Here is a 27,643-nt window from a genome sequence, read left to right on the forward strand (position 1 = left end):
AACCCCGCCTTTTCCACCCAGCGGTTTGAACCACTCACTTTTCAGGACATGTAACTCAGTATTAAATCTTGCTGGACTCATTTCAACCAGGGCCTTGTCCTTCAACTGTGGATGTGCCAACAAGTTAAGGAGATAGAAATTGTATAGTAGTCTTCTTTGCCATCCAATGCGAAAGTAACCCACTTTTCAGGACATGCAACTCAACATTAAACTTGTCAGACTAGAAGATCCATCTTGCCTTCTCTGCTCAACACTAGCTACACTCTGGCACATCCTCACTGGGTGCAAAGTCAGCCTTTCTCAAGGACGATACACCTGGAGACACATTCAAGTGCTTAAATGCCTGGCAGCTATCCTGGAAAGCAAAAGAACCACCCCAACAATTTGCCGCCCCGAAGAACCACATCTACTGTGCCAAATGCGTTTGTCCAGGCGGCGGAACGTGGACAGCTCAAACTGCAACGAGAGAACCAGGAGGGGAGAACTCGAGGCGGCATGGGATCGTCAGACGCTGGCGGACGTGGGCCATGGAACAAACACTGACGTTTTTTTTCTATTAACAAATCACACAGTCTCTTGAGAGACTAACAAAAATTGCCTTGGCTGACTGTATTTCAAGTCATCCAGGCGGGGTATTGGGTTAAGTTTTCAACCAGCAATAATCACGTCTCAGATAAACTTCATGGACTATGAAATTGCCTCTGCACAAGAATACAGAACTACGTTACAAGTTTGAAAGAGACCTGCTGCCACACTCACAGTAGACGTGGTTCATTTAACCGCCACTGGATGTACACTAGTTTCTGTTCAATGACTTGCTAATGTTGCATGTGAGAATGGCTCATTTAAAACTAACCCCGCCTTTTCCACCCAGCGGTTTGAACCACTCACTTTTCAGGACATGTAACTCAGTATTAAATCTTGCTGGACTCATTTCAACCAGGGCCTTGTCCTTCAACTGTGGATGTGCCAACAAGTTAAGGAGATAGAAATTGTATAGTAGTCTTCTTTGCCATCCAATGCGAAAGTAACCCACTTTTCAGGACATGCAACTCAACATTAAACTTGTCAGACTAGAAGATCCATCTTGCCTTCTCTGCTCAACACTAGCTACACTCTGGCACATCCTCACTGGGTGCAAAGTCAGCCTTTCTCAAGGACGATACACCTGGAGACACATTCAAGTGCTTAAATGCCTGGCAGCTATCCTGGAAAGCAAAAGAACCACCCCAACAACTTGCCGCCCCGAAGAACCACATCTACTGTGCCAAATGCGTTTGTCCAGGCGGCGGAACGTGGACAGCGCAAACTGCAACGAGAGAACCAGGAGGGGAGAACTCGAGGCGGCATGGGATCGTCAGACGCTGGCGGACGTGGGCCATGGAACAAACACTGACGTTTTTTTTCTATTAACAAATCACACAGTCTCTTGAGAGACTAACAAAAATTGCCTTGGCTGACTGTATTTCAAGTCATCCAGGCGGGGTATTGGGTTAAGTTTTCAACCAGCAATAATCACGTCTCAGATAAACTTCATGGACTATGAAATTGCCTCTGCACAAGAATACAGAACTACGTTACAAGTTTGAAAGAGACCTGCTGCCACACTCACAGTAGACGTGGTTCATTTAACCGCCACTGGATGTACACTAGTTTCTGTTCAATGACTTGCTAATGTTGCATGTGAGAATGGCTCATTTAAAACTAACCCCGCCTTTTCCACCCAGCGGTTTGAACCACTCACTTTTCAGGACATGTAACTCAGTATTAAATCTTGCTGGACTCATTTCAACCAGGGCCTTGTCCTTCAACTGTGGATGTGCCAACAAGTTAAGGAGATAGAAATTGTATAGTAGTCTTCTTTGCCATCCAATGCGAAAGTAACCCACTTTTCAGGACATGCAACTCAACATTAAACTTGTCAGACTAGAAGATCCATCTTGCCTTCTCTGCTCAACACTAGCTACACTCTGGCACATCCTCACTGGGTGCAAAGTCAGCCTTTCTCAAGGACGATACACCTGGAGACACATTCAAGTGCTTAAATGCCTGGCAGCTATCCTGGAAAGCAAAAGAACCACCCCAACAACTTGCCGCCCCGAAGAACCACATCTACTGTGCCAAATGCGTTTGTCCAGGCGACGGAACGTGGACAGCGCAAACTGCAACGAGAGAACCAGGAGGGGAGAACTCGAGGCGGCATGGGATCGTCAGACGCTGGCTGACGTGGGCCATGGAACAAACACTGACGTTTTTTTTCTATTAACAAATCACACAGTCTCTTGAGAGACTAACAAAAATTGCCTTGGCTGACTGTATTTCAAGTCATCCAGGCGGGGTATTGGGTTAAGTTTTCAACCAGCAATAATCACGTCTCAGATAAACTTCATGGACTATGAAATTGCCTCTGCACAAGAATACAGAACTACGTTACAAGTTTGAAAGAGACCTGCTGCCACACTCACAGTAGACGTGGTTCATTTAACCGCCACTGGATGTACACTAGTTTCTGTTCAATGACTTGCTAATGTTGCATGTGAGAATGGCTCATTTAAAACTAACCCCGCCTTTTCCACCCAGCGGTTTGAACCACTCACTTTTCAGGACATGTAACTCAGTATTAAATCTTGCTGGACTCATTTCAACCAGGGCCTTGTCCTTCAACTGTGGATGTGCCAACAAGTTAAGGAGATAGAAATTGTATAGTAGTCTTCTTTGCCATCCAATGCGAAAGTAACCCACTTTTCAGGACATGCAACTCAACATTAAACTTGTCAGACTAGAAGATCCATCTTGCCTTCTCTGCTCAACACTAGCTACACTCTGGCACATCCTCACTGGGTGCAAAGTCAGCCTTTCTCAAGGACGATACACCTGGAGACACATTCAAGTGCTTAAATGCCTGGCAGCTATCCTGGAAAGCAAAAGAACCACCCCAACAACTTGCCGCCCCGAAGAACCACATCTACTGTGCCAAATGCGTTTGTCCAGGCGGCGGAACGTGGACAGCTCAAACTGCAACGAGAGAACCAGGAGGGGAGAACTCGAGGCGGCATGGGATCGTCAGACGCTGGCGGACGTGGGCCATGGAACAAACACTGACGTTTTTTTTCTATTAACAAATCACACAGTCTCTTGAGAGACTAACAAAAATTGCCTTGGCTGACTGTATTTCAAGTCATCCAGGCGGGGTATTGGGTTAAGTTTTCAACCAGCAATAATCACGTCTCAGATAAACTTCATGGACTATGAAATTGCCTCTGCACAAGAATACAGAACTACGTTACAAGTTTGAAAGAGACCTGCTGCCACACTCACAGTAGACGTGGTTCATTTAACCGCCACTGGATGTACACTAGTTTCTGTTCAATGACTTGCTAATGTTGCATGTGAGAATGGCTCATTTAAAACTAACCCCGCCTTTTCCACCCAGCGGTTTGAACCACTCACTTTTCAGGACATGTAACTCAGTATTAAATCTTGCTGGACTCATTTCAACCAGGGCCTTGTCCTTCAACTGTGGATGTGCCAACAAGTTAAGGAGATAGAAATTGTATAGTAGTCTTCTTTGCCATCCAATGCGAAAGTAACCCACTTTTCAGGACATGCAACTCAACATTAAACTTGTCAGACTAGAAGATCCATCTTGCCTTCTCTGCTCAACACTAGCTACACTCTGGCACATCCTCACTGGGTGCAAAGTCAGCCTTTCTCAAGGACGATACACCTGGAGACACATTCAAGTGCTTAAATGCCTGGCAGCTATCCTGGAAAGCAAAAGAACCACCCCAACAACTTGCCGCCCCGAAGAACCACACCTACTGTGCCAAATGCGTTTGTCCAGGCGGCGGAACGTGGACAGCTCAAACTGCAACGAGAGAACCAGGAGGGGAGAACTCGAGGCGGCATGGGATCGTCAGACGCTGGCGGACGTGGGCCATGGAACAAACACTGACGTTTTTTTTCTATTAACAAATCACACAGTCTCTTGAGAGACTAACAAAAATTGCCTTGGCTGACTGTATTTCAAGTCATCCAGGCGGGGTATTGGGTTAAGTTTTCAACCAGCAATAATCACGTCTCAGATAAACTTCATGGACTATGAAATTGCCTCTGCACAAGAATACAGAACTACGTTACAAGTTTGAAAGAGACCTGCTGCCACACTCACAGTAGACGTGGTTCATTTAACCGCCACTGGATGTACACTAGTTTCTGTTCAATGACTTGCTAATGTTGCATGTGAGAATGGCTCATTTAAAACTAACCCCGCCTTTTCCACCCAGCGGTTTGAACCACTCACTTTTCAGGACATGTAACTCAGTATTAAATCTTGCTGGACTCATTTCAACCAGGGCCTTGTCCTTCAACTGTGGATGTGCCAACAAGTTAAGGAGATAGAAATTGTATAGTAGTCTTCTTTGCCATCCAATGCGAAAGTAACCCACTTTTCAGGACATGCAACTCAACATTAAACTTGTCAGACTAGAAGATCCATCTTGCCTTCTCTGCTCAACACTAGCTACACTCTGGCACATCCTCACTGGGTGCAAAGTCAGCCTTTCTCAAGGACGATACACCTGGAGACACATTCAAGTGCTTAAATGCCTGGCAGCTATCCTGGAAAGCAAAAGAACCACCCCAACAACTTGCCGCCCCGAAGAACCACATCTACTGTGCCAAATGCGTTTGTCCAGGCGGCGGAACGTGGACAGCGCAAACTGCAACGAGAGAACCAGGAGGGGAGAACTCGATGCATTGGGATCGTGAGACGCTGGCGGACGTGGGCCATGGAACAAACACTGACGTTTTTTTTCTATTAACAAATCACACAGTCTCTTGAGAGACTAACAAAAATTGCCTTGGCTGACTGTATTTCAAGTCATCCAGGCGGGGTATTGGGTTAAGTTTTCAACCAGCAATAATCACGTCTCAGATAAACTTCATGGACTATGAAATTGCCTCTGCACAAGAATACAGAACTACGTTACAAGTTTGAAAGAGACCTGCTGCCACACTCACAGTAGACGTGGTTCATTTAACCGCCACTGGATGTACACTAGTTTCTGTTCAATGACTTGCTAATGTTGCATGTGAGAATGGCTCATTTAAAACTAACCCCGCCTTTTCCACCCAGCGGTTTGAACCACTCACTTTTCAGGACATGTAACTCAGTATTAAATCTTGCTGGACTCATTTCAACCAGGGCCTTGTCCTTCAACTGTGGATGTGCCAACAAGTTAAGGAGATAGAAATTGTATAGTAGTCTTCTTTGCCATCCAATGCGAAAGTAACCCACTTTTCAGGACATGCAACTCAACATTAAACTTGTCAGACTAGAAGATCCATCTTGCCTTCTCTGCTCAACACTAGCTACACTCTGGCACATCCTCACTGGGTGCAAAGTCAGCCTTTCTCAAGGACGATACACCTGGAGACACATTCAAGTGCTTAAATGCCTGGCAGCTATCCTGGAAAGCAAAAGAACCACCCCAACAACTTGCCGCCCCGAAGAACCACATCTACTGTGCCAAATGCGTTTGTCCAGGCGACGGAACGTGGACAGCGCAAACTGCAACGAGAGAACCAGGAGGGGAGAACTCGAGGCGGCATGGGATCGTCAGACGCTGGCGGACATGGGCCATGGAACAAACACTGACGTTTTTTTTCTATTAACAAATCACACAGTCTCTTGAGAGACTAACAAAAATTGCCTTGGCTGACTGTATTTCAAGTCATCCAGGCGGGGTATTGGGTTAAGTTTTCAACCAGCAATAATCACGTCTCAGATAAACTTCATGGACTATGAAATTGCCTCTGCACAAGAATACAGAACTACGTTACAAGTTTGAAAGAGACCGGCTGCCACCCTCACAGTAGACGTGGTTCATTTAACCGCCACTGGATGTACACTAGTTTCTGTTCAATGACTTGCTAATGTTGCATGTGAGAATGGCTCATTTAAAACTAACCCCGCCTTTTCCACCCAGCGGTTTGAACCACTCACTTTTCAGGACATGTAACTCAGTATTAAATCTTGCTGGACTCATTTCAACCAGGGCCTTGTCCTTCAACTGTGGATGTGCCAACAAGTTAAGGAGATAGAAATTGTATAGTAGTCTTCTTTGCCATCCAATGCGAAAGTAACCCACTTTTCAGGACATGCAACTCAACATTAAACTTGTCAGACTAGAAGATCCATCTTGCCCTCTCTGCTCAACACTAGCTACACTCTGGCACATCCTCACTGGGTGCAAAGTCAGCCTTTCTCAAGGACGATACACCTGGAGACACATTCAAGTGCTTAAATGCCTGGCAGCTATCCTGGAAAGCAAAAGAACCACCCCAACAACTTGCCGCCCCGAAGAACCACATCTACTGTGCCAAATGCGTTTGTCCAGGCGGCGGAACGTGGACAGCGCAAACTGCAACGAGAGAACCAGGAGGGGAGAACTCGAGGCGGCATGGGATCGTGAGACGCTGGCGGACGTGGGCCATGGAACAAACACTGACGTTTTTTTTCTATTAACAAATCACACAGTCTCTTGAGAGACTAACAAAAATTGCCTTGGCTGACTGTATTTCAAGTCATCCAGGCGGGGTATTGGGTTAAGTTTTCAACCAGCAATAATCACGTCTCAGATAAACTTCATGGACTATGAAATTGCCTCTGCACAAGAATACAGAACTACGTTACAAGTTTGAAAGAGACCTGCTGCCACACTCACAGTAGACGTGGTTCATTTAACCGCCACTGGATGTACACTAGTTTCTGTTCAATGACTTGCTAATGTTGCATGTGAGAATGGCTCATTTAAAACTAACCCCGCCTTTTCCACCCAGCGGTTTGAACCACTCACTTTTCAGGACATGTAACTCAGTATTAAATCTTGCTGGACTCATTTCAACCAGGGCCTTGTCCTTCAACTGTGGATGTGCCAACAAGTTAAGGAGATAGAAATTGTATAGTAGTCTTCTTTGCCATCCAATGCGAAAGTAACCCACTTTTCAGGACATGCAACTCAACATTAAACTTGTCAGACTAGAAGATCCATCTTGCCTTCTCTGCTCAACACTAGCTACACTCTGGCACATCCTCACTGGGTGCAAAGTCAGCCTTTCTCAAGGACGATACACCTGGAGACACATTCAAGTGCTTAAATGCCTGGCAGCTATCCTGGAAAGCAAAAGAACCACCCCAACAACTTGCCGCCCCGAAGAACCACACCTACTGTGCCAAATGCGTTTGTCCAGGCGGCGGAACGTGGACAGCTCAAACTGCAACGAGAGAACCAGGAGGGGAGAACTCGAGGCGGCATGGGATCGTCAGACGCTGGCGGACGTGGGCCATGGAACAAACACTGACGTTTTTTTTCTATTAACAAATCACACAGTCTCTTGAGAGACTAACAAAAATTGCCTTGGCTGACTGTATTTCAAGTCATCCAGGCGGGGTATTGGGTTAAGTTTTCAACCAGCAATAATCACGTCTCAGATAAACTTCATGGACTATGAAATTGCCTCTGCACAAGAATACAGAACTACGTTACAAGTTTGAAAGAGACCTGCTGCCACACTCACAGTAGACGTGGTTCATTTAACCGCCACTGGATGTACACTAGTTTCTGTTCAATGACTTGCTAATGTTGCATGTGAGAATGGCTCATTTAAAACTAACCCCGCCTTTTCCACCCAGCGGTTTGAACCACTCACTTTTCAGGACATGTAACTCAGTATTAAATCTTGCTGGACTCATTTCAACCAGGGCCTTGTCCTTCAACTGTGGATGTGCCAACAAGTTAAGGAGATAGAAATTGTATAGTAGTCTTCTTTGCCATCCAATGCGAAAGTAACCCACTTTTCAGGACATGCAACTCAACATTAAACTTGTCAGACTAGAAGATCCATCTTGCCTTCTCTGCTCAACACTAGCTACACTCTGGCACATCCTCACTGGGTGCAAAGTCAGCCTTTCTCAAGGACGATACACCTGGAGACACATTCAAGTGCTTAAATGCCTGGCAGCTATCCTGGAAAGCAAAAGAACCACCCCAACAACTTGCCGCCCCGAAGAACCACATCTACTGTGCCAAATGCGTTTGTCCAGGCGGCGGAACGTGGACAGCGCAAACTGCAACGAGAGAACCAGGAGGGGAGAACTCGAGGCGGCATGGGATCGTCAGACGCTGGCGGACATGGGCCATGGAACAAACACTGACGTTTTTTTTCTATTAACAAATCACACAGTCTCTTGAGAGACTAACAAAAATTGCCTTGGCTGACTGTATTTCAAGTCATCCAGGCGGGGTATTGGGTTAAGTTTTCAACCAGCAATAATCACGTCTCAGATAAACTTCATGGACTATGAAATTGCCTCTGCACAAGAATACAGAACTACGTTACAAGTTTGAAAGAGACCTGCTGCCACACTCACAGTAGACGTGGTTCATTTAACCGCCACTGGATGTACACTAGTTTCTGTTCAATGACTTGCTAATGTTGCATGTGAGAATGGCTCATTTAAAACTAACCCCGCCTTTTCCACCCAGCGGTTTGAACCACTCACTTTTCAGGACATGTAACTCAGTATTAAATCTTGCTGGACTCATTTCAACCAGGGCCTTGTCCTTCAACTGTGGATGTGCCAACAAGTTAAGGAGATAGAAATTGTATAGTAGTCTTCTTTGCCATCCAATGCGAAAGTAACCCACTTTTCAGGACATGCAACTCAACATTAAACTTGTCAGACTAGAAGATCCATCTTGCCTTCTCTGCTCAACACTAGCTACACTCTGGCACATCCTCACTGGGTGCAAAGTCAGCCTTTCTCAAGGACGATACACCTGGAGACACATTCAAGTGCTTAAATGCCTGGCAGCTATCCTGGAAAGCAAAAGAACCACCCCAACAACTTGCCGCCCCGAAGAACCACATCTACTGTGTCAAATGCGTTTGTCCAGGCGACGGAACGTGGACAGCGCAAACTGCAACGAGAGAACCAGGAGGGGAGAACTCGAGGCGGCATGGGATCGTCAGACGCTGGCTGACGTGGGCCATGGAACAAACACTGATGTTTTTTTTCTATTAACAAATCACACAGTCTCTTGAGAGACTAACAAAAATTGCCTTGGCTGACTGTATTTCAAGTCATCCAGGCGGGGTATTGGGTTAAGTTTTCAACCAGCAATAATCACGTCTCAGATAAACTTCATGGACTATGAAATTGCCTCTGCACAAGAATACAGAACTACGTTACAAGTTTGAAAGAGACCTGCTGCCACACTCACAGTAGACGTGGTTCATTTAACCGCCACTGGATGTACACTAGTTTCTGTTCAATGACTTGCTAATGTTGCATGTGAGAATGGCTCATTTAAAACTAACCCCGCCTTTTCCACCCAGCGGTTTGAACCACTCACTTTTCAGGACATGTAACTCAGTATTAAATCTTGCTGGACTCATTTCAACCAGGGCCTTGTCCTTCAACTGTGGATGTGCCAACAAGTTAAGGAGATAGAAATTGTATAGTAGTCTTCTTTGCCATCCAATGCGAAAGTAACCCACTTTTCAGGACATGCAACTCAACATTAAACTTGTCAGACTAGAAGATCCATCTTGCCTTCTCTGCTCAACACTAGCTACACTCTGGCACATCCTCACTGGGTGCAAAGTCAGCCTTTCTCAAGGACGATACACCTGGAGACACATTCAAGTGCTTAAATGCCTGGCAGCTATCCTGGAAAGCAAAAGAACCACCCCAACAACTTGCCGCCCCGAAGAACCACACCTACTGTGCCAAATGCGTTTGTCCAGGCGGCGGAACGTGGACAGCTCAAACTGCAACGAGAGAACCAGGAGGGGAGAACTCGAGGCGGCATGGGATCGTCAGACGCTGGCGGACGTGGGCCATGGAACAAACACTGACGTTTTTTTTCTATTAACAAATCACACAGTCTCTTGAGAGACTAACAAAAATTGCCTTGGCTAGTGATGTGACGTTCCGTTTCGAGGCTTCGAAGCGTGTGCCGAGCAGGGGAGGGGGCGTTTCCGCGATGCGCGTATCGAGGCTTGCTTCATTTAGGGGAGGAGCCAAAATGATGACGTCCGAAGCCTCGCTGCCCGGCTGTACCACGTGATTACTTCGTGAAGTGGTTCAGATTTAGCGCAAGGTTTTACAGCTATATAGACCCCTATATAGGCTCCATTCAAAATGTGGGTTTTTGAAGGAGAGTTGCGGTCAGTTGAGAGTTTGGATAGTTTGAGAGTTTGGATACTAGAGTTTGGACAGCGTTTATATAGTTTGGAGATAGTTTGGAGAGTTTAGGGAGAGATAGAGATTTAGGAGAGGGAGGAGAGTAGGATAGGTGATATAGGATGGAGCCAGCGAGGCTCATCATTGTCCAAGTTTCACAAGCATAATCTGTGCCCTTTTCCTAGTTCCACAAGCACTTTCACTGTCCTCTGCCTGATTACACCCATGCCATTTTCAGAAAAACATTGCACAACCTGCCATATTATGATATTACCATTTTGGGAAGACTTACACACACAGAATACATTCAAAACATTTATTAAACACATATGTACAGAAATTATTTGGTCATACATTTTTTGTAATTCATAGTCATTTCTAACAGACACAAAAATTCAATTCATCACACATTATGTGGTTCAGATACAGCTGCCTGTGATTATACACTTGGCCAGTAGGTGGTTTCGTGTGCACATGAAGCTTCGAGAAATGAACCCTTTCTCGAACCAATTGGCTCAAGTGGTTCAATGCCTCATGAGGCTTCATCTCACCATCACTAGCCTTGGCTGACTGTATTTCAAGTCATCCAGGCGGGGTATTGGGTTAAGTTTTCAACCAGCAATAATCACGTCTCAGATAAACTTCATGGACTATGAAATTGCCTCTGCACAAGAATACAGAACTACGTTACAAGTTTGAAAGAGACCTGCTGCCACACTCACAGTAGACGTGGTTCATTTAACCGCCACTGGATGTACACTAGTTTCTGTTCAATGACTTGCTAATGTTGCATGTGAGAATGGCTCATTTAAAACTAACCCCGCCTTTTCCACCCAGCGGTTTGAACCACTCACTTTTCAGGACATGTAACTCAGTATTAAATCTTGCTGGACTCATTTCAACCAGGGCCTTGTCCTTCAACTGTGGATGTGCCAACAAGTTAAGGAGATAGAAATTGTATAGTAGTCTTCTTTGCCATCCAATGCGAAAGTAACCCACTTTTCAGGACATGCAACTCAACATTAAACTTGTCAGACTAGAAGATCCATCTTGCCTTCTCTGCTCAACACTAGCTACACTCTGGCACATCCTCACTGGGTGCAAAGTCAGCCTTTCTCAAGGACGATACACCTGGAGACACATTCAAGTGCTTAAATGCCTGGCAGCTATCCTGGAAAGCAAAAGAACCACCCCAACAACTTGCCGCCCCGAAGAACCACACCTACTGTGCCAAATGCGTTTGTCCAGGCGGCGGAACGTGGACAGCTCAAACTGCAACGAGAGAACCAGGAGGGGAGAACTCGAGGAGGCATGGGATCGTCAGACGCTGGCGGACGTGGGCCATGGAACAAACACTGACGTTTTTTTTCTATTAACAAATCACACAGTCTCTTGAGAGACTAACAAAAATTGCCTTGGCTGACTGTATTTCAAGTCATCCAGGCGGGGTATTGGGTTAAGTTTTCAACCAGCAATAATCACGTCTCAGATAAACTTCATGGACTATGAAATTGCCTCTGCACAAGAATACAGAACTACGTTACAAGTTTGAAAGAGACCTGCTGCCACACTCACAGTAGACGTGGTTCATTTAACCGCCACTGGATGTACACTAGTTTCTGTTCAATGACTTGCTAATGTTGCATGTGAGAATGGCTCATTTAAAACTAACCCCGCCTTTTCCACCCAGCGGTTTGAACCACTCACTTTTCAGGACATGTAACTCAGTATTAAATCTTGCTGGACTCATTTCAACCAGGGCCTTGTCCTTCAACTGTGGATGTGCCAACAAGTTAAGGAGATAGAAATTGTATAGTAGTCTTCTTTGCCATCCAATGCGAAAGTAACCCACTTTTCAGGACATGCAACTCAACATTAAACTTGTCAGACTAGAAGATCCATCTTGCCTTCTCTGCTCAACACTAGCTACACTCTGGCACATCCTCACTGGGTGCAAAGTCAGCCTTTCTCAAGGACGATACACCTGGAGACACATTCAAGTGCTTAAATGCCTGGCAGCTATCCTGGAAAGCAAAAGAACCACCCCAACAACTTGCCGCCCCGAAGAACCACATCTACTGTGCCAAATGCGTTTGTCCAGGCGGCGGAACGTGGACAGCTCAAACTGCAACGAGAGAACCAGGAGGGGAGAACTCGAGGCGGCATGGGATCGTCAGACGCTGGCGGACGTGGGCCATGGAACAAACACTGACGTTTTTTTTCTATTAACAAATCACACAGTCTCTTGAGAGACTAACAAAAATTGCCTTGGCTGACTGTATTTCAAGTCATCCAGGCGGGGTATTGGGTTAAGTTTTCAACCAGCAATAATCACGTCTCAGATAAACTTCATGGACTATGAAATTGCCTCTGCACAAGAATACAGAACTACGTTACAAGTTTGAAAGAGACCTGCTGCCACACTCACAGTAGACGTGGTTCATTTAACCGCCACTGGATGTACACTAGTTTCTGTTCAATGACTTGCTAATGTTGCATGTGAGAATGGCTCATTTAAAACTAACCCCGCCTTTTCCACCCAGCGGTTTGAACCACTCACTTTTCAGGACATGTAACTCAGTATTAAATCTTGCTGGACTCATTTCAACCAGGGCCTTGTCCTTCAACTGTGGATGTGCCAACAAGTTAAGGAGATAGAAATTGTATAGTAGTCTTCTTTGCCATCCAATGCGAAAGTAACCCACTTTTCAGGACATGCAACTCAACATTAAACTTGTCAGACTAGAAGATCCATCTTGCCTTCTCTGCTCAACACTAGCTACACTCTGGCACATCCTCACTGGGTGCAAAGTCAGCCTTTCTCAAGGACGATACACCTGGAGACACATTCAAGTGCTTAAATGCCTGGCAGCTATCCTGGAAAGCAAAAGAACCACCCCAACAACTTGCCGCCCCGAAGAACCACACCTACTGTGCCAAATGCGTTTGTCCAGGCGGCGGAACGTGGACAGCTCAAACTGCAACGAGAGAACCAGGAGGGGAGAACTCGAGGCGGCATGGGATCGTCAGACGCTGGCGGACGTGGGCCATGGAACAAACACTGACGTTTTTTTTCTATTAACAAATCACACAGTCTCTTGAGAGACTAACGAAAATTGCCTTGGCTGACTGTATTTCAAGTCATCCAGGCGGGGTATTGGGTTAAGTTTTCAACCAGCAATAATCACGTCTCAGATAAACTTCATGGACTATGAAATTGCCTCTGCACAAGAATACAGAACTACGTTACAAGTTTGAAAGAGACCTGCTGCCACACTCACAGTAGACGTGGTTCATTTAACCGCCACTGGATGTACACTAGTTTCTGTTCAATGACTTGCTAATGTTGCATGTGAGAATGGCTCATTTAAAACTAACCCCGCCTTTTCCACCCAGCGGTTTGAACCACTCACTTTTCAGGACATGTAACTCAGTATTAAATCTTGCTGGACTCATTTCAACCAGGGCCTTGTCCTTCAACTGTGGATGTGCCAACAAGTTAAGGAGATAGAAATTGTATAGTAGTCTTCTTTGCCATCCAATGCGAAAGTAACCCACTTTTCAGGACATGCAACTCAACATTAAACTTGTCAGACTAGAAGATCCATCTTGCCTTCTCTGCTCAACACTAGCTACACTCTGGCACATCCTCACTGGGTGCAAAGTCAGCCTTTCTCAAGGACGATACACCTGGAGACACATTCAAGTGCTTAAATGCCTGGCAGCTATCCTGGAAAGCAAAAGAACCACCCCAACAACTTGCCGCCCCGAAGAACCACATCTACTGTGCCAAATGCGTTTGTCCAGGCGGCGGAACGTGGACAGCGCAAACTGCAACGAGAGAACCAGGAGGGGAGAACTCGAGGCGGCATGGGATCGTGAGACGCTGGCGGACGTGGGCCATGGAACAAACACTGACGTTTTTTTTCTATTAACAAATCACACAGTCTCTTGAGAGACTAACAAAAATTGCCTTGGCTGACTGTATTTCAAGTCATCCAGGCGGGGTATTGGGTTAAGTTTTCAACCAGCAATAATCACGTCTCAGATAAACTTCATGGACTATGAAATTGCCTCTGCACAAGAATACAGAACTACGTTACAAGTTTGAAAGAGACCTGCTGCCACACTCACAGTAGACGTGGTTCATTTAACCGCCACTGGATGTACACTAGTTTCTGTTCAATGACTTGCTAATGTTGCATGTGAGAATGGCTCATTTAAAACTAACCCCGCCTTTTCCACCCAGCGGTTTGAACCACTCACTTTTCAGGACATGTAACTCAGTATTAAATCTTGCTGGACTCATTTCAACCAGGGCCTTGTCCTTCAACTGTGGATGTGCCAACAAGTTAAGGAGATAGAAATTGTATAGTAGTCTTCTTTGCCATCCAATGCGAAAGTAACCCACTTTTCAGGACATGCAACTCAACATTAAACTTGTCAGACTAGAAGATCCATCTTGCCTTCTCTGCTCAACACTAGCTACACTCTGGCACATCCTCACTGGGTGCAAAGTCAGCCTTTCTCAAGGACGATACACCTGGAGACACATTCAAGTGCTTAAATGCCTGGCAGCTATCCTGGAAAGCAAAAGAACCACCCCAACAATTTGCCGCCCCGAAGAACCACATCTACTGTGCCAAATGCGTTTGTCCAGGCGGCGGAACGTGGACAGCTCAAACTGCAACGAGAGAACCAGGAGGGGAGAACTCGAGGCGGCATGGGATCGTCAGACGCTGGCGGACGTGGGCCATGGAACAAACACTGACGTTTTTTTTCTATTAACAAATCACACAGTCTCTTGAGAGACTAACAAAAATTGCCTTGGCTGACTGTATTTCAAGTCATCCAGGCGGGGTATTGGGTTAAGTTTTCAACCAGCAATAATCACGTCTCAGATAAACTTCATGGACTATGAAATTGCCTCTGCACAAGAATACAGAACTACGTTACAAGTTTGAAAGAGACCTGCTGCCACACTCACAGTAGACGTGGTTCATTTAACCGCCACTGGATGTACACTAGTTTCTGTTCAATGACTTGCTAATGTTGCATGTGAGAATGGCTCATTTAAAACTAACCCCGCCTTTTCCACCCAGCGGTTTGAACCACTCACTTTTCAGGACATGTAACTCAGTATTAAATCTTGCTGGACTCATTTCAACCAGGGCCTTGTCCTTCAACTGTGGATGTGCCAACAAGTTAAGGAGATAGAAATTGTATAGTAGTCTTCTTTGCCATCCAATGCGAAAGTAACCCACTTTTCAGGACATGCAACTCAACATTAAACTTGTCAGACTAGAAGATCCATCTTGCCTTCTCTGCTCAACACTAGCTACACTCTGGCACATCCTCACTGGGTGCAAAGTCAGCCTTTCTCAAGGACGATACACCTGGAGACACATTCAAGTGCTTAAATGCCTGGCAGCTATCCTGGAAAGCAAAAGAACCACCCCAACAACTTGCCGCCCCGAAGAACCACATCTACTGTGCCAAATGCGTTTGTCCAGGCGGCGGAACGTGGACAGCGCAAACTGCAACGAGAGAACCAGGAGGGGAGAACTCGAGGCGGCATGGGATCGTCAGACGCTGGCGGACGTGGGCCATGGAACAAACACTGACGTTTTTTTTCTATTAACAAATCACACAGTCTCTTGAGAGACTAACAAAAATTGCCTTGGCTGACTGTATTTCAAGTCATCCAGGCGGGGTATTGGGTTAAGTTTTCAACCAGCAATAATCACGTCTCAGATAAACTTCATGGACTATGAAATTGCCTCTGCACAAGAATACAGAACTACGTTACAAGTTTGAAAGAGACCTGCTGCCACACTCACAGTAGACGTGGTTCATTTAACCGCCACTGGATGTACACTAGTTTCTGTTCAATGACTTGCTAATGTTGCATGTGAGAATGGCTCATTTAAAACTAACCCCGCCTTTTCCACCCAGCGGTTTGAACCACTCACTTTTCAGGACATGTAACTCAGTATTAAATCTTGCTGGACTCATTTCAACCAGGGCCTTGTCCTTCAACTGTGGATGTGCCAACAAGTTAAGGAGATAGAAATTGTATAGTAGTCTTCTTTGCCATCCAATGCGAAAGTAACCCACTTTTCAGGACATGCAACTCAACATTAAACTTGTCAGACTAGAAGATCCATCTTGCCTTCTCTGCTCAACACTAGCTACACTCTGGCACATCCTCACTGGGTGCAAAGTCAGCCTTTCTCAAGGACGATACACCTGGAGACACATTCAAGTGCTTAAATGCCTGGCAGCTATCCTGGAAAGCAAAAGAACCACCCCAACAACTTGCCGCCCCGAAGAACCACATCTACTGTGCCAAATGCGTTTGTCCAGGCAACGGAACGTGGACAGCGCAAACTGCAACGAGAGAACCAGGAGGGGAGAACTCGAGGCGGCATGGGATCGTCAGACGCTGGCTGACGTGGGCCATGGAACAAACACTGACGTTTTTTTTCTATTAACAAATCACACAGTCTCTTGAGAGACTAACAAAAATTGCCTTGGCTGACTGTATTTCAAGTCATCCAGGCGGGGTATTGGGTTAAGTTTTCAACCAGCAATAATCACGTCTCAGATAAACTTCATGGACTATGAAATTGCCTCTGCACAAGAATACAGAACTACGTTACAAGTTTGAAAGAGACCTGCTGCCACACTCACAGTAGACGTGGTTCATTTAACCGCCACTGGATGTACACTAGTTTCTGTTCAATGACTTGCTAATGTTGCATGTGAGAATGGCTCATTTAAAACTAACCCCGCCTTTTCCACCCAGCGGTTTGAACCACTCACTTTTCAGGACATGTAACTCAGTATTAAATCTTGCTGGACTCATTTCAACCAGGGCCTTGTCCTTCAACTGTGGATGTGCCAACAAGTTAAGGAGATAGAAATTGTATAGTAGTCTTCTTTGCCATCCAATGCGAAAGTAACCCACTTTTCAGGACATGCAACTCAACATTAAACTTGTCAGACTAGAAGATCCATCTTGCCTTCTCTGCTCAACACTAGCTACACTCTGGCACATCCTCACTGGGTGCAAAGTCAGCCTTTCTCAAGGACGATACACCTGGAGACACATTCAAGTGCTTAAATGCCTGGCAGCTATCCTGGAAAGCAAAAGAACCACCCCAACAACTTGCCGCCCCGAAGAACCACATCTACTGTGCCAAATGCGTTTGTCCAGGCGGCGGAACGTGGACAGCTCAAACTGCAACGAGAGAACCAGGAGGGGAGAACTCGAGGCGGCATGGGATCGTCAGACGCTGGCGGACGTGGGCCATGGAACAAACACTGACGTTTTTTTTCTATTAACAAATCACACAGTCTCTTGAGAGACTAACAAAAATTGCCTTGGCTGACTGTATTTCAAGTCATCCAGGCGGGGTATTGGGTTAAGTTTTCAACCAGCAATAATCACGTCTCAGATAAACTTCATGGACTATGAAATTGCCTCTGCACAAGAATACAGAACTACGTTACAAGTTTGAAAGAGACCTGCTGCCACACTCACAGTAGACGTGGTTCATTTAACCGCCACTGGATGTACACTAGTTTCTGTTCAATGACTTGCTAATGTTGCATGTGAGAATGGCTCATTTAAAACTAACCCCGCCTTTTCCACCCAGCGGTTTGAACCACTCACTTTTCAGGACATGTAACTCAGTATTAAATCTTGCTGGACTCATTTCAACCAGGGCCTTGTCCTTCAACTGTGGATGTGCCAACAAGTTAAGGAGATAGAAATTGTATAGTAGTCTTCTTTGCCATCCAATGCGAAAGTAACCCACTTTTCAGGACATGCAACTCAACATTAAACTTGTCAGACTAGAAGATCCATCTTGCCTTCTCTGCTCAACACTAGCTACACTCTGGCACATCCTCACTGGGTGCAAAGTCAGCCTTTCTCAAGGACGATACACCTGGAGACACATTCAAGTGCTTAAATGCCTGGCAGCTATCCTGGAAAGCAAAAGAACCACCCCAACAACTTGCCGCCCCGAAGAACCACACCTACTGTGCCAAATGCGTTTGTCCAGGCGGCGGAACGTGGACAGCTCAAACTGCAACGAGAGAACCAGGAGGGGAGAACTCGAGGCGGCATGGGATCGTCAGACGCTGGCGGACGTGGGCCATGGAACAAACACTGACGTTTTTTTTCTATTAACAAATCACACAGTCTCTTGAGAGACTAACAAAAATTGCCTTGGCTGACTGTATTTCAAGTCATCCAGGCGGGGTATTGGGTTAAGTTTTCAACCAGCAATAATCACGTCTCAGATAAACTTCATGGACTATGAAATTGCCTCTGCACAAGAATACAGAACTACGTTACAAGTTTGAAAGAGACCTGCTGCCACACTCACAGTAGACGTGGTTCATTTAACCGCCACTGGATGTACACTAGTTTCTGTTCAATGACTTGCTAATGTTGCATGTGAGAATGGCTCATTTAAAACTAACCCCGCCTTTTCCACCCAGCGGTTTGAACCACTCACTTTTCAGGACATGTAACTCAGTATTAAATCTTGCTGGACTCATTTCAACCAGGGCCTTGTCCTTCAACTGTGGATGTGCCAACAAGTTAAGGAGATAGAAATTGTATAGTAGTCTTCTTTGCCATCCAATGCGAAAGTAACCCACTTTTCAGGACATGCAACTCAACATTAAACTTGTCAGACTAGAAGATCCATCTTGCCTTCTCTGCTCAACACTAGCTACACTCTGGCACATCCTCACTGGGTGCAAAGTCAGCCTTTCTCAAGGACGATACACCTGGAGACACATTCAAGTGCTTAAATGCCTGGCAGCTATCCTGGAAAGCAAAAGAACCACCCCAACAACTTGCCGCCCCGAAGAACCACATCTACTGTGCCAAATGCGTTTGTCCAGGCGGCGGAACGTGGACAGCGCAAACTGCAACGAGAGAACCAGGAGGGGAGAACTCGATGCATTGGGATCGTGAGACGCTGGCGGACGTGGGCCATGGAACAAACACTGACGTTTTTTTTCTATTAACAAATCACACAGTCTCTTGAGAGACTAACAAAAATTGCCTTGGCTGACTGTATTTCAAGTCATCCAGGCGGGGTATTGGGTTAAGTTTTCAACCAGCAATAATCACGTCTCAGATAAACTTCATGGACTATGAAATTGCCTCTGCACAAGAATACAGAACTACGTTACAAGTTTGAAAGAGACCTGCTGCCACACTCACAGTAGACGTGGTTCATTTAACCGCCACTGGATGTACACTAGTTTCTGTTCAATGACTTGCTAATGTTGCATGTGAGAATGGCTCATTTAAAACTAACCCCGCCTTTTCCACCCAGCGGTTTGAACCACTCACTTTTCAGGACATGTAACTCAGTATTAAATCTTGCTGGACTCATTTCAACCAGGGCCTTGTCCTTCAACTGTGGATGTGCCAACAAGTTAAGGAGATAGAAATTGTATAGTAGTCTTCTTTGCCATCCAATGCGAAAGTAACCCACTTTTCAGGACATGCAACTCAACATTAAACTTGTCAGACTAGAAGATCCATCTTGCCTTCTCTGCTCAACACTAGCTACACTCTGGCACATCCTCACTGGGTGCAAAGTCAGCCTTTCTCAAGGACGATACACCTGGAGACACATTCAAGTGCTTAAATGCCTGGCAGCTATCCTGGAAAGCAAAAGAACCACCCCAACAACTTGCCGCCCCGAAGAACCACATCTACTGTGCCAAATGCGTTTGTCCAGGCGACGGAACGTGGACAGCGCAAACTGCAACGAGAGAACCAGGAGGGGAGAACTCGAGGCGGCATGGGATCGTCAGACGCTGGCGGACATGGGCCATGGAACAAACACTGACGTTTTTTTTCTATTAACAAATCACACAGTCTCTTGAGAGACTAACAAAAATTGCCTTGGCTGACTGTATTTCAAGTCATCCAGGCGGGGTATTGGGTTAAGTTTTCAACCAGCAATAATCACGTCTCAGATAAACTTCATGGACTATGAAATTGCCTCTGCACAAGAATACAGAACTACGTTACAAGTTTGAAAGAGACCGGCTGCCACCCTCACAGTAGACGTGGTTCATTTAACCGCCACTGGATGTACACTAGTTTCTGTTCAATGACTTGCTAATGTTGCATGTGAGAATGGCTCATTTAAAACTAACCCCGCCTTTTCCACCCAGCGGTTTGAACCACTCACTTTTCAGGACATGTAACTCAGTATTAAATCTTGCTGGACTCATTTCAACCAGGGCCTTGTCCTTCAACTGTGGATGTGCCAACAAGTTAAGGAGATAGAAATTGTATAGTAGTCTTCTTTGCCATCCAATGCGAAAGTAACCCACTTTTCAGGACATGCAACTCAACATTAAACTTGTCAGACTAGAAGATCCATCTTGCCCTCTCTGCTCAACACTAGCTACACTCTGGCACATCCTCACTGGGTGCAAAGTCAGCCTTTCTCAAGGACGATACACCTGGAGACACATTCAAGTGCTTAAATGCCTGGCAGCTATCCTGGAAAGCAAAAGAACCACCCCAACAACTTGCCGCCCCGAAGAACCACATCTACTGTGCCAAATGCGTTTGTCCAGGCGGCGGAACGTGGACAGCGCAAACTGCAACGAGAGAACCAGGAGGGGAGAACTCGAGGCGGCATGGGATCGTGAGACGCTGGCGGACGTGGGCCATGGAACAAACACTGACGTTTTTTTTCTATTAACAAATCACACAGTCTCTTGAGAGACTAACAAAAATTGCCTTGGCTGACTGTATTTCAAGTCATCCAGGCGGGGTATTGGGTTAAGTTTTCAACCAGCAATAATCACGTCTCAGATAAACTTCATGGACTATGAAATTGCCTCTGCACAAGAATACAGAACTACGTTACAAGTTTGAAAGAGACCTGCTGCCACACTCACAGTAGACGTGGTTCATTTAACCGCCACTGGATGTACACTAGTTTCTGTTCAATGACTTGCTAATGTTGCATGTGAGAATGGCTCATTTAAAACTAACCCCGCCTTTTCCACCCAGCGGTTTGAACCACTCACTTTTCAGGACATGTAACTCAGTATTAAATCTTGCTGGACTCATTTCAACCAGGGCCTTGTCCTTCAACTGTGGATGTGCCAACAAGTTAAGGAGATAGAAATTGTATAGTAGTCTTCTTTGCCATCCAATGCGAAAGTAACCCACTTTTCAGGACATGCAACTCAACATTAAACTTGTCAGACTAGAAGATCCATCTTGCCTTCTCTGCTCAACACTAGCTACACTCTGGCACATCCTCACTGGGTGCAAAGTCAGCCTTTCTCAAGGACGATACACCTGGAGACACATTCAAGTGCTTAAATGCCTGGCAGCTATCCTGGAAAGCAAAAGAACCACCCCAACAACTTGCCGCCCCGAAGAACCACACCTACTGTGCCAAATGCGTTTGTCCAGGCGGCGGAACGTGGACAGCTCAAACTGCAACGAGAGAACCAGGAGGGGAGAACTCGAGGCGGCATGGGATCGTCAGACGCTGGCGGACGTGGGCCATGGAACAAACACTGACGTTTTTTTTCTATTAACAAATCACACAGTCTCTTGAGAGACTAACAAAAATTGCCTTGGCTGACTGTATTTCAAGTCATCCAGGCGGGGTATTGGGTTAAGTTTTCAACCAGCAATAATCACGTCTCAGATAAACTTCATGGACTATGAAATTGCCTCTGCACAAGAATACAGAACTACGTTACAAGTTTGAAAGAGACCTGCTGCCACACTCACAGTAGACGTGGTTCATTTAACCGCCACTGGATGTACACTAGTTTCTGTTCAATGACTTGCTAATGTTGCATGTGAGAATGGCTCATTTAAAACTAACCCCGCCTTTTCCACCCAGCGGTTTGAACCACTCACTTTTCAGGACATGTAACTCAGTATTAAATCTTGCTGGACTCATTTCAACCAGGGCCTTGTCCTTCAACTGTGGATGTGCCAACAAGTTAAGGAGATAGAAATTGTATAGTAGTCTTCTTTGCCATCCAATGCGAAAGTAACCCACTTTTCAGGACATGCAACTCAACATTAAACTTGTCAGACTAGAAGATCCATCTTGCCTTCTCTGCTCAACACTAGCTACACTCTGGCACATCCTCACTGGGTGCAAAGTCAGCCTTTCTCAAGGACGATACACCTGGAGACACATTCAAGTGCTTAAATGCCTGGCAGCTATCCTGGAAAGCAAAAGAACCACCCCAACAACTTGCCGCCCCGAAGAACCACATCTACTGTGCCAAATGCGTTTGTCCAGGCGGCGGAACGTGGACAGCGCAAACTGCAACGAGAGAACCAGGAGGGGAGAACTCGAGGCGGCATGGGATCGTCAGACGCTGGCGGACATGGGCCATGGAACAAACACTGACGTTTTTTTTCTATTAACAAATCACACAGTCTCTTGAGAGACTAACAAAAATTGCCTTGGCTGACTGTATTTCAAGTCATCCAGGCGGGGTATTGGGTTAAGTTTTCAACCAGCAATAATCACGTCTCAGATAAACTTCATGGACTATGAAATTGCCTCTGCACAAGAATACAGAACTACGTTACAAGTTTGAAAGAGACCTGCTGCCACACTCACAGTAGACGTGGTTCATTTAACCGCCACTGGATGTACACTAGTTTCTGTTCAATGACTTGCTAATGTTGCATGTGAGAATGGCTCATTTAAAACTAACCCCGCCTTTTCCACCCAGCGGTTTGAACCACTCACTTTTCAGGACATGTAACTCAGTATTAAATCTTGCTGGACTCATTTCAACCAGGGCCTTGTCCTTCAACTGTGGATGTGCCAACAAGTTAAGGAGATAGAAATTGTATAGTAGTCTTCTTTGCCATCCAATGCGAAAGTAACCCACTTTTCAGGACATGCAACTCAACATTAAACTTGTCAGACTAGAAGATCCATCTTGCCTTCTCTGCTCAACACTAGCTACACTCTGGCACATCCTCACTGGGTGCAAAGTCAGCCTTTCTCAAGGACGATACACCTGGAGACACATTCAAGTGCTTAAATGCCTGGCAGCTATCCTGGAAAGCAAAAGAACCACCCCAACAACTTGCCGCCCCGAAGAACCACATCTACTGTGTCAAATGCGTTTGTCCAGGCGACGGAACGTGGACAGCGCAAACTGCAACGAGAGAACCAGGAGGGGAGAACTCGAGGCGGCATGGGATCGTCAGACGCTGGCTGACGTGGGCCATGGAACAAACACTGACGTTTTTTTTCTATTAACAAATCACACAGTCTCTTGAGAGACTAACAAAAATTGCCTTGGCTGACTGTATTTCAAGTCATCCAGGCGGGGTATTGGGTTAAGTTTTCAACCAGCAATAATCACGTCTCAGATAAACTTCATGGACTATGAAATTGCCTCTGCACAAGAATACAGAACTACGTTACAAGTTTGAAAGAGACCTGCTGCCACACTCACAGTAGACGTGGTTCATTTAACCGCCACTGGATGTACACTAGTTTCTGTTCAATGACTTGCTAATGTTGCATGTGAGAATGGCTCATTTAAAACTAACCCCGCCTTTTCCACCCAGCGGTTTGAACCACTCACTTTTCAGGACATGTAACTCAGTATTAAATCTTGCTGGACTCATTTCAACCAGGGCCTTGTCCTTCAACTGTGGATGTGCCAACAAGTTAAGGAGATAGAAATTGTATAGTAGTCTTCTTTGCCATCCAATGCGAAAGTAACCCACTTTTCAGGACATGCAACTCAACATTAAACTTGTCAGACTAGAAGATCCATCTTGCCTTCTCTGCTCAACACTAGCTACACTCTGGCACATCCTCACTGGGTGCAAAGTCAGCCTTTCTCAAGGACGATACACCTGGAGACACATTCAAGTGCTTAAATGCCTGGCAGCTATCCTGGAAAGCAAAAGAACCACCCCAACAACTTGCCGCCCCGAAGAACCACACCTACTGTGCCAAATGCGTTTGTCCAGGCGGCGGAACGTGGACAGCTCAAACTGCAACGAGAGAACCAGGAGGGGAGAACTCGAGGCGGCATGGGATCGTCAGACGCTGGCGGACGTGGGCCATGGAACAAACACTGACGTTTTTTTTCTATTAACAAATCACACAGTCTCTTGAGAGACTAACAAAAATTGCCTTGGCTAGTGATGTGACGTTCCGTTTCGAGGCTTCGAAGCGTGTGCCGAGCAGGGGAGGGGGCGTTTCCGCGATGCGCGTATCGAGGCTTGCTTCATTTAGGGGAGGAGCCAAAATGATGACGTCCGAAGCCTCGCTGCCCGGCTGTACCACGTGATTACTTCGTGAAGTGGTTCAGATTTAGCGCAAGGTTTTACAGCTATATAGACCCCTATATAGGCTCCATTCAAAATGTGGGTTTTTGAAGGAGAGTTGCGGTCAGTTGAGAGTTTGGATAGTTTGAGAGTTTGGATACTAGAGTTTGGACAGCGTTTATATAGTTTGGAGATAGTTTGGAGAGTTTAGGGAGAGATAGAGATTTAGGAGAGGGAGGAGAGTAGGATAGGTGATATAGGATGGAGCCAGCGAGGCTCATCATTGTCCAAGTTTCACAAGCATAATCTGTGCCCTTTTCCTAGTTCCACAAGCACTTTCACTGTCCTCTGCCTGATTACACCCATGCCATTTTCAGAAAAACATTGCACAACCTGCCATATTATGATATTACCATTTTGGGAAGACTTACACACACAGAATACATTCAAAACATTTATTAAACACATATGTACAGAAATTATTTGGTCATACATTTTTTGTAATTCATAGTCATTTCTAACAGACACAAAAATTCAATTCATCACACATTATGTGGTTCAGATACAGCTGCCTGTGATTATACACTTGGCCAGTAGGTGGTTTCGTGTGCACATGAAGCTTCGAGAAATGAACCCTTTCTCGAACCAATTGGCTCAAGTGGTTCAATGCCTCATGAGGCTTCATCTCACCATCACTAGCCTTGGCTGACTGTATTTCAAGTCATCCAGGCGGGGTATTGGGTTAAGTTTTCAACCAGCAATAATCACGTCTCAGATAAACTTCATGGACTATGAAATTGCCTCTGCACAAGAATACAGAACTACGTTACAAGTTTGAAAGAGACCTGCTGCCACACTCACAGTAGACGTGGTTCATTTAACCGCCACTGGATGTACACTAGTTTCTGTTCAATGACTTGCTAATGTTGCATGTGAGAATGGCTCATTTAAAACTAACCCCGCCTTTTCCACCCAGCGGTTTGAACCACTCACTTTTCAGGACATGTAACTCAGTATTAAATCTTGCTGGACTCATTTCAACCAGGGCCTTGTCCTTCAACTGTGGATGTGCCAACAAGTTAAGGAGATAGAAATTGTATAGTAGTCTTCTTTGCCATCCAATGCGAAAGTAACCCACTTTTCAGGACATGCAACTCAACATTAAACTTGTCAGACTAGAAGATCCATCTTGCCTTCTCTGCTCAACACTAGCTACACTCTGGCACATCCTCACTGGGTGCAAAGTCAGCCTTTCTCAAGGACGATACACCTGGAGACACATTCAAGTGCTTAAATGCCTGGCAGCTATCCTGGAAAGCAAAAGAACCACCCCAACAACTTGCCGCCCCGAAGAACCACACCTACTGTGCCAAATGCGTTTGTCCAGGCGGCGGAACGTGGACAGCTCAAACTGCAACGAGAGAACCAGGAGGGGAGAACTCGAGGAGGCATGGGATCGTCAGACGCTGGCGGACGTGGGCCATGGAACAAACACTGACGTTTTTTTTCTATTAACAAATCACACAGTCTCTTGAGAGACTAACAAAAATTGCCTTGGCTGACTGTATTTCAAGTCATCCAGGCGGGGTATTGGGTTAAGTTTTCAACCAGCAATAATCACGTCTCAGATAAACTTCATGGACTATGAAATTGCCTCTGCACAAGAATACAGAACTACGTTACAAGTTTGAAAGAGACCTGCTGCCACACTCACAGTAGACGTGGTTCATTTAACCGCCACTGGATGTACACTAGTTTCTGTTCAATGACTTGCTAATGTTGCATGTGAGAATGGCTCATTTAAAACTAACCCCGCCTTTTCCACCCAGCGGTTTGAACCACTCACTTTTCAGGACATGTAACTCAGTATTAAATCTTGCTGGACTCATTTCAACCAGGGCCTTGTCCTTCAACTGTGGATGTGCCAACAAGTTAAGGAGATAGAAATTGTATAGTAGTCTTCTTTGCCATCCAATGCGAAAGTAACCCACTTTTCAGGACATGCAACTCAACATTAAACTTGTCAGACTAGAAGATCCATCTTGCCTTCTCTGCTCAACACTAGCTACACTCTGGCACATCCTCACTGGGTGCAAAGTCAGCCTTTCTCAAGGACGATACACCTGGAGACACATTCAAGTGCTTAAATGCCTGGCAGCTATCCTGGAAAGCAAAAGAACCACCCCAACAACTTGCCGCCCCGAAGAACCACATCTACTGTGCCAAATGCGTTTGTCCAGGCGGCGGAACGTGGACAGCTCAAACTGCAACGAGAGAACCAGGAGGGGAGAACTTGAGGCGGCATGGGATCGTCAGACGCTGGCGGACGTGGGCCATGGAACAAACACTGACGTTTTTTTTCTATTAACAAATCACACAGTCTCTTGAGAGACTAACAAAAATTGCCTTGGCTGACTGTATTTCAAGTCATCCAGGCGGGGTATTGGGTTAAGTTTTCAACCAGCAATAATCACGTCTCAGATAAACTTCATGGACTATGAAATTGCCTCTGCACAAGAATACAGAACTACGTTACAAGTTTGAAAGAGACCTGCTGCCACACTCACAGTAGACGTGGTTCATTTAACCGCCACTGGATGTACACTAGTTTCTGTTCAATGACTTGCTAATGTTGCATGTGAGAATGGCTCATTTAAAACTAACCCCGCCTTTTCCACCCAGCGGTTTGAACCACTCACTTTTCAGGACATGTAACTCAGTATTAAATCTTGCTGGACTCATTTCAACCAGGGCCTTGTCCTTCAACTGTGGATGTGCCAACAAGTTAAGGAGATAGAAATTGTATAGTAGTCTTCTTTGCCATCCAATGCGAAAGTAACCCACTTTTCAGGACATGCAACTCAACATTAAACTTGTCAGACTAGAAGATCCATCTTGCCTTCTCTGCTCAACACTAGCTACACTCTGGCACATCCTCACTGGGTGCAAAGTCAGCCTTTCTCAAGGACGATACACCTGGAGACACATTCAAGTGCTTAAATGCCTGGCAGCTATCCTGGAAAGCAAAAGAACCACCCCAACAACTTGCC

The 27,643-nt window shown here is 45.7% G+C and overlaps 1 protein-coding gene, 28 non-coding genes and 2 pseudogenes across 29 annotated transcripts in view; all 31 read right to left on the bottom strand.

Annotated features, from left to right (window-relative positions):
• fhdc1 (FH2 domain containing 1) overlaps nt 1-27,643 on the bottom strand; it is a 134,332-nt gene that overhangs the window by 9,592 nt on the left and 97,097 nt on the right. The window lies entirely within an intron of this gene.
• LOC131467813 (U4 spliceosomal RNA) lies at nt 573-713 on the bottom strand. The gene has a single exon (XR_009241627.1). It is a non-coding gene; the product is annotated as a U4 spliceosomal RNA (small nuclear RNA).
• Nucleotides 1,426-1,566, bottom strand: LOC131467814 (U4 spliceosomal RNA). The gene has a single exon (XR_009241628.1). It is a non-coding gene; the product is annotated as a U4 spliceosomal RNA (small nuclear RNA).
• Nucleotides 2,279-2,419, bottom strand: LOC131467815 (U4 spliceosomal RNA). Its single transcript, XR_009241629.1, has one exon. It is a non-coding gene; the product is annotated as a U4 spliceosomal RNA (small nuclear RNA).
• Nucleotides 3,132-3,272, bottom strand: LOC131467818 (U4 spliceosomal RNA). Its single transcript, XR_009241631.1, has one exon. It is a non-coding gene; the product is annotated as a U4 spliceosomal RNA (small nuclear RNA).
• On the bottom strand, nt 3,985-4,125 carry LOC131467819 (U4 spliceosomal RNA). Its single transcript, XR_009241632.1, has one exon. It is a non-coding gene; the product is annotated as a U4 spliceosomal RNA (small nuclear RNA).
• LOC131467820 (U4 spliceosomal RNA) lies at nt 4,836-4,976 on the bottom strand. Its single transcript, XR_009241633.1, has one exon. It is a non-coding gene; the product is annotated as a U4 spliceosomal RNA (small nuclear RNA).
• On the bottom strand, nt 5,689-5,829 carry LOC131467821 (U4 spliceosomal RNA). The gene has a single exon (XR_009241634.1). It is a non-coding gene; the product is annotated as a U4 spliceosomal RNA (small nuclear RNA).
• On the bottom strand, nt 6,542-6,682 carry LOC131467822 (U4 spliceosomal RNA). The gene has a single exon (XR_009241635.1). It is a non-coding gene; the product is annotated as a U4 spliceosomal RNA (small nuclear RNA).
• Nucleotides 7,395-7,535, bottom strand: LOC131467823 (U4 spliceosomal RNA). Its single transcript, XR_009241636.1, has one exon. It is a non-coding gene; the product is annotated as a U4 spliceosomal RNA (small nuclear RNA).
• LOC131467824 (U4 spliceosomal RNA) lies at nt 8,248-8,388 on the bottom strand. Its single transcript, XR_009241637.1, has one exon. It is a non-coding gene; the product is annotated as a U4 spliceosomal RNA (small nuclear RNA).
• Nucleotides 9,101-9,241, bottom strand: LOC131467825 (U4 spliceosomal RNA). Its single transcript, XR_009241638.1, has one exon. It is a non-coding gene; the product is annotated as a U4 spliceosomal RNA (small nuclear RNA).
• On the bottom strand, nt 10,779-10,928 carry LOC131467791 (U4 spliceosomal RNA; annotated as a pseudogene).
• On the bottom strand, nt 11,641-11,781 carry LOC131467826 (U4 spliceosomal RNA). The gene has a single exon (XR_009241639.1). It is a non-coding gene; the product is annotated as a U4 spliceosomal RNA (small nuclear RNA).
• LOC131467827 (U4 spliceosomal RNA) lies at nt 12,494-12,634 on the bottom strand. Its single transcript, XR_009241640.1, has one exon. It is a non-coding gene; the product is annotated as a U4 spliceosomal RNA (small nuclear RNA).
• On the bottom strand, nt 13,347-13,487 carry LOC131467777 (U4 spliceosomal RNA). Its single transcript, XR_009241594.1, has one exon. It is a non-coding gene; the product is annotated as a U4 spliceosomal RNA (small nuclear RNA).
• On the bottom strand, nt 14,200-14,340 carry LOC131467829 (U4 spliceosomal RNA). Its single transcript, XR_009241642.1, has one exon. It is a non-coding gene; the product is annotated as a U4 spliceosomal RNA (small nuclear RNA).
• LOC131467830 (U4 spliceosomal RNA) lies at nt 15,053-15,193 on the bottom strand. Its single transcript, XR_009241643.1, has one exon. It is a non-coding gene; the product is annotated as a U4 spliceosomal RNA (small nuclear RNA).
• On the bottom strand, nt 15,906-16,046 carry LOC131467831 (U4 spliceosomal RNA). The gene has a single exon (XR_009241644.1). It is a non-coding gene; the product is annotated as a U4 spliceosomal RNA (small nuclear RNA).
• On the bottom strand, nt 16,759-16,899 carry LOC131467834 (U4 spliceosomal RNA). The gene has a single exon (XR_009241645.1). It is a non-coding gene; the product is annotated as a U4 spliceosomal RNA (small nuclear RNA).
• On the bottom strand, nt 17,612-17,752 carry LOC131467835 (U4 spliceosomal RNA). The gene has a single exon (XR_009241646.1). It is a non-coding gene; the product is annotated as a U4 spliceosomal RNA (small nuclear RNA).
• Nucleotides 18,465-18,605, bottom strand: LOC131467836 (U4 spliceosomal RNA). The gene has a single exon (XR_009241647.1). It is a non-coding gene; the product is annotated as a U4 spliceosomal RNA (small nuclear RNA).
• On the bottom strand, nt 19,316-19,456 carry LOC131467837 (U4 spliceosomal RNA). Its single transcript, XR_009241648.1, has one exon. It is a non-coding gene; the product is annotated as a U4 spliceosomal RNA (small nuclear RNA).
• LOC131467838 (U4 spliceosomal RNA) lies at nt 20,169-20,309 on the bottom strand. Its single transcript, XR_009241649.1, has one exon. It is a non-coding gene; the product is annotated as a U4 spliceosomal RNA (small nuclear RNA).
• Nucleotides 21,022-21,162, bottom strand: LOC131467839 (U4 spliceosomal RNA). The gene has a single exon (XR_009241650.1). It is a non-coding gene; the product is annotated as a U4 spliceosomal RNA (small nuclear RNA).
• LOC131467840 (U4 spliceosomal RNA) lies at nt 21,875-22,015 on the bottom strand. Its single transcript, XR_009241651.1, has one exon. It is a non-coding gene; the product is annotated as a U4 spliceosomal RNA (small nuclear RNA).
• LOC131467842 (U4 spliceosomal RNA) lies at nt 22,728-22,868 on the bottom strand. Its single transcript, XR_009241653.1, has one exon. It is a non-coding gene; the product is annotated as a U4 spliceosomal RNA (small nuclear RNA).
• LOC131467843 (U4 spliceosomal RNA) lies at nt 23,581-23,721 on the bottom strand. The gene has a single exon (XR_009241654.1). It is a non-coding gene; the product is annotated as a U4 spliceosomal RNA (small nuclear RNA).
• Nucleotides 25,259-25,408, bottom strand: LOC131467792 (U4 spliceosomal RNA; annotated as a pseudogene).
• On the bottom strand, nt 26,121-26,261 carry LOC131467844 (U4 spliceosomal RNA). Its single transcript, XR_009241655.1, has one exon. It is a non-coding gene; the product is annotated as a U4 spliceosomal RNA (small nuclear RNA).
• On the bottom strand, nt 26,974-27,114 carry LOC131467845 (U4 spliceosomal RNA). Its single transcript, XR_009241656.1, has one exon. It is a non-coding gene; the product is annotated as a U4 spliceosomal RNA (small nuclear RNA).

The sequence above is a fragment of the Solea solea genome, chromosome 10 (assembly GCF_958295425.1).
Source record: "Solea solea chromosome 10, fSolSol10.1, whole genome shotgun sequence".
NCBI lineage: Eukaryota > Metazoa > Chordata > Actinopteri > Pleuronectiformes > Soleidae > Solea > Solea solea.